We start from the raw sequence: 5223 nt of genomic DNA on the forward strand, positions 1-5223 counted from the left end.
TTATATAGGGGCATTATGATATTGGCTGATCTGTTTTCAATACCCTTCCTAATAATCCCCAGCATAGCATTGGCCTTTTTTATTGCAGTCACACACTAGATAGAGGAGGAGAAAAGAATAAACAGGTACCTTCTTTTTAAAAATGGGTCTAACTTTATGGGTCAGGTTAAATGTATGTCTTGGTGCTGAAAAAGGTGGAAGGGTACTTCAGAGGTAATAAGTAGTAGGGACGGGAGATAGAGCTGAGAATCTGGTTCAATGTTCCAATTAATCCTGGTTTTAATGCTTGGCTGCAGGGGTCATTTCATAGAAAAGAGGTGCAGGTGCTCATTAGCATAATTTATTAGGATAACTTATTTGCATATGCCACACACCCTGACATCACCGGAAGTGTGTCAGAAGGCAACACCCACCACTCAGGCTCCACTGGACTGTTTTGGATTGCTAGCTATTGGGGGGGGGGCATGCAGATCTGTCCTCACAGAGGAGAGAGAGCTTATACCTGAATAAAACTTGGTCTTAAAGGAACCACTGGACTGTTTTGGACCGGGGGGCCGGGAGCTCTGCAGGTTACCTGGTTGCTTCTTGCTCTGACTGAGGGCTGCTGGGAGCAGGGGGTTGGGCTTGTTGCATGTGCCCGCCCCCTGGGCTCTTTACTGCCGGAGCTCCGCTCCTGTGCACTCCTGCAGGAAATGACCCCTGATCCCACCGCCCCCTGGGCTCCTTACTGCTGGAGCTCCACTCCTGTGCGCTCCCGCAGGAAATGACCCCTGCTTGGCTGTATTATTAATTGAGTGCTGTTTCCCCACACATAATCTTCTGCAGTTTGGAAAGCTGAATAAGATTCTGCTCATATGCAGTCCATGCCGTCTCCTCTCCTCCTCTAAACCAGTCTCATCTTGAATTTTAAAAAATGTCAGACTTCTCTTCATGTGATGCAGCTGCGGAGAAAGGGGGCCATCCACACTCACTTTAATGTTAGTGGCCAAACTACAGTTCCCAGGAGGCAATGCAATAATGCGCACATGCAGAGTCCCATTTCGGCCCAACATGTGTTGATATTACAAACTGGGATAGATTTACTGGCATGCAGAGAAGCCTTTTCTAAACGCAAACAGTGTCTACATTCCAAACCATTGCCAAATCGAAATGAGTGGTGCTTGCCCACCACCAGCATTTAGCTCATTTGAATACAGTGACCCGTTCTGCGAGTTCTGCCATTTCGAGAAGACACGGAAATTTGCAAAACTGACCCAGATAACCAATCACCAGAATTCCTAGATTGAATCAGGTCATGTAGTTGCATTGCTTCTGAGCAAGTTACAGCACTGCAACAAAATGTTTTGCTTTACATGCGTGGATTGGAGGGGAGGCGTCTCTTCTCATTCTTTACTTGTCAGATTAGGGCTGGGAAATCCCTAAAAGATGAGTTATGCTCAAAATATACAATCTCCCCCCCTTCTCCGATGGTTTGCCTTATGAATCAGACCCAGGTTCGCCAGGAGCTCCACTATGAATCAAAGGTTTATGAGTGCATAGCAAGGAACCAAGAACCAGCATTTAGTAAATTTCCATAGCATAGGAATGGTTGAATTAGGGACTGAGCCAGCAAGCAGGTGGGGCTGTAGAAACGCATGTCACTGCAAAATCCAATGAGACACACTGCAAAAATTCAGGTGTGGATTTTTGACATTGTTTTGCTTCTCTTAAGCAGTACAAAGGTGAAAGAGATCTCCACACATGTTTGTTTTTTTAAAAAAATGTCTAGCTCCAGGGGAATAAAACTGGGTATTATGCAACAACGCTAGATGGTTTTCCCAAAAGACTCTAGAGTCTGGGTGGCGTAGGAGTGACTAGAAGGAGGAACTTGGATTTAGTAAGACAGATGTTGGAGTCCCTGCTGGAGTCATGAATCTCATATGGGTGGCCTTGAGGCAGTCATTCCATCTGAGCTTAACCTACCTCGTAGGGTTGTTGTGAGGGACAAAAAGGGATCACTCACACTGATCTCCTTGGAGGAAGGATGAGATAGAATCAATGGGAAGAGAGAACGCATATTTGCAGCAGTATTCAAATAGTAAGTGGGAAATGTCCTAACCTGGTTGGGTCAGACTAGCCTGATCTTGTCAGATCTTGGAAGCTAAGCAGGATTGGCCCAGGTGAGTATTCGGGATGGGAGACTAAGGACGTCCAGTGGCTGCTGTGCATAGGAAGACAATGGCAAGTGACCACTTCTTTTGCCTAGAAAAACCTATGGGTGTCGCCATAAGTCTCCGGCAACCTAACAGCCAAAACAAAAGCAAGCAAGCAAGCAAGCAAACACCAAGTAAATGTATTCCGGTTGTACAAATTAATTGAAAGAAAAATGCTTTCTTTTGGGTTTTGTATGCACCACAAATATAAAATGGAATAGAGCAGAACTGAAAAGGATGCTGGGCTTGAGCACGTGTGTTCACTTACCGGGAAGCCCTTGCCAGCAGAGGGCACCAGATTTCTTACAGAGTTTGATCACTTGTACGGGGCCAGTATGTGAAGCAGGCACAATGTCTGGCCCTTTGACCTTTCAGTGGCGAAAAGAGTGACAGCTGAGAAGACAGAAGTTGGCCCTATCTCTGTGGGTGAGTTATCCACAGCTGTATTGTTTTTGAATGGAAGGGAGCCTTAGGACCAAACTAGACAATACCACATCCCTGAGTCTGCCATTTTAGAGGTTTTTTTAAAAAAAACTTTAAAAACTTTAAACTTAAAAAAAATTAAAAATACCTCAGGGTCCTGATCCTAACTGGGGACTGCAGCATGAGGAAATGAGGGGATCCCTGGTGAAGCAGGCACAATGTCTGGCCCTTTGACCTTTCAGTGGCGAAAAGAGTGACAGCTGAGAAGACAGAAGTTGGCCCTATCTCTGTGGGTGAGTTATCCACAGCTGTATTGTTTTTGAATGGAAGGGAGCCTTAGGACCAAACTAGACAATACCACATCCCTGAGTCTGACATTTTAAAAACTTTAAACTAAAAAAAAAAAATTAAAATACCTCAGGGTTTTGATCCTACTGGGGACTGCAGCATGAGGAAATGAGGGGATCCCTGGTCCCCCCCCCCCGGTTGTGGTCTCTAGCATGCATGTGGTCTGAAGCATTTTGGAAAGTTGTTTGAAAAAACAAGCTCTGAAATGGCACTACGTCCCCAGGCGTACTCAGGGATGTGGTATTGTCTAGCTTGGCCCTTAGTTTTCAATTTTAGAGGGGATACGCACTACAATTTTGAGGGAGTGAAACAGGCCCATGGCCAGAAATTTTTGGTTGGCGGGGCAGGAGCCGGAGCGCTGGAGCAGGGGAGTGGAGAACTTAATTAGATCACAAAGCAGATTAGTTTCTAGTCTAATTGGCAGTAATCTAATTAGCGGCGGGAGAGGGGCAGGGTGGTGGGGCCTGGCTCACAACTGTGGGGCCGTGGCCCCCGAAATGCCCATGATAGCTACAGGCCTGGAGTGAGATCAGATGCTGAATAAATATGGCATTTTCTTCTCAGGGTAAAGTACTTCTTTGATTGCACCTGCACACACCTAGATCTCAATTTATGCAATTCATTTGTATATACCCAGAAGTCACCTTCTAGAAAAGTTGGAAGTATATTAGACCCCGCATCCCAGTGCATGAATATGGGTATGATCCAGCCCAAGCGAAACATGTGCAAGTTCAAAGTTAGAGCTCAGTGGCACCTTTAAGACCAACAAAGTTTGATTCAGGGTGTGAGCTTCCGTGTGCATGCACACTTCATCAGACAATGAAATGGATCTACAGATCGTAGTTGTATGTATAGGGGTGGCTTGTTAAATTAGCATGAAAAATACTAAATATGTTTATTAACAGTTCAAAAGAATGACAAGATCGGTTTACTGTTATCATCCATTTGGGTTCAGCGGGGGGGGGGGGGACAACATAGGTAATAAATGTCAGAACTGGAGACTGATGTGCCCACCTTGATATGCAAGTTCAGTTAGGGAAGGTAAAGTAAAACATTGGCCAGGCCAACAGTGCAATCCTGGACATGTATATTCAGAAGTAAATCCCATTGAGTTCAATGGGACTGACTCCCTAGGAAGCATGCTTAGGATTGCAGTCTGGAAGTACTATGCAAATTGAGGAGTCCTGTAGGGTTGTCAGTTTTGGGTGGGGAAATGCCTGGAGATTTGGGGTGGGGGGTGGAGCCTGGGGAGGGCAGAGTTTGGGGAGGGGAGGAACCTCAGCAGGGGGTAATGCCATAGTCTCCACTCTCCAAAGCAGCCATTCTCTCCAGAGGAAGGACCTCTGTAGCCTAGAGATCAGTTGTCATTCTAGGTGAACTCTGGCCACCACCTGGAGTTTGGCAACCTGATGCTATGGGGAAGAGCTGGAAATCAAAATAGACTGCACACCTATTGCATAAACCCTGTTGAACTAGGTGACATTTGCTTCCCAGCAAATACCCAAGGGGGGGGGAGAGAAAAGAGGGAGATTAACCCTTGCAGCTGGGGTTGCCAACCTCCAGGTGGTAGCTGGGGGTCTCCTGCTATTTGATCTCCAGGCCACAGAGATCAGTTCACCTGGAGGAAATGGTCCCTGTGGGAGGTGGACTCTAGGGCACTATACCCTGCGGAGGTGTCTCCTCTCCTCAAACCCCCACCCCCCTCAGGCACCAACCCCCAAGTTTCCAAGCATTTCACAATCCGGAGGTGGCAACTTTACTTGCAGGCAGATGCTAAAGCTCCAGTGATTTCGGTGGGACTCCCCCCCCCTTCCATTGACGATGCAATCCCAAATACATTTATTTGGCAGTAGGCAGTATTGTTCCCCGTGTGATCGGCTTCGACTAAAGGCTTTTTTTTTAGGGGAAAAATATCCAGGCTACTACAGTAAACGGAGGAGGGAGAGCAGAGCCCAGTTTACCAGGATGGGTGGGATGAAGGCGCCCAGGGCTGGGTCCCAAATACATTTACTTGGCAGTAGGCAGTATTGTTCCCCGTGTGATCGGCTTCGACTAAAGGCTTTTTTTTTAGGGGAAAAATATCCAGGCTACTACAGTAAACGGAGGAGGGAGAGCAGAGCCCAGTTTACCAGGATGGGTGGGATGAAGGCGCCCAGGGCTGGGTGGGCAGTGGGCGTGGCCTCCATGGGGACTGCGGAGGGCTGAAGTTTATTATAGGCGGGAGCGCCCACTCGGAGAGGGCTTTTTTTTTTCCTTTTGG

The 5223-nt window shown here is 47.0% G+C and overlaps 1 protein-coding gene across 1 annotated transcript in view; it reads left to right on the forward strand.

The window, feature by feature from the left end:
- The window catches only part of LOC107123144 (rho GTPase-activating protein 7-like), a 221730-nt gene that overhangs the window by 159420 nt on the left and 57087 nt on the right, over nt 1–5223 (forward strand). The window lies entirely within an intron of this gene.

The sequence above is a fragment of the Gekko japonicus genome, unplaced genomic scaffold, assembly GCF_001447785.1.
Source record: "Gekko japonicus isolate JY-2015 unplaced genomic scaffold, Gekko_japonicus_V1.1 scaffold622, whole genome shotgun sequence".
NCBI classification, from domain to species: Eukaryota; Metazoa; Chordata; class Lepidosauria; order Squamata; family Gekkonidae; genus Gekko; species Gekko japonicus.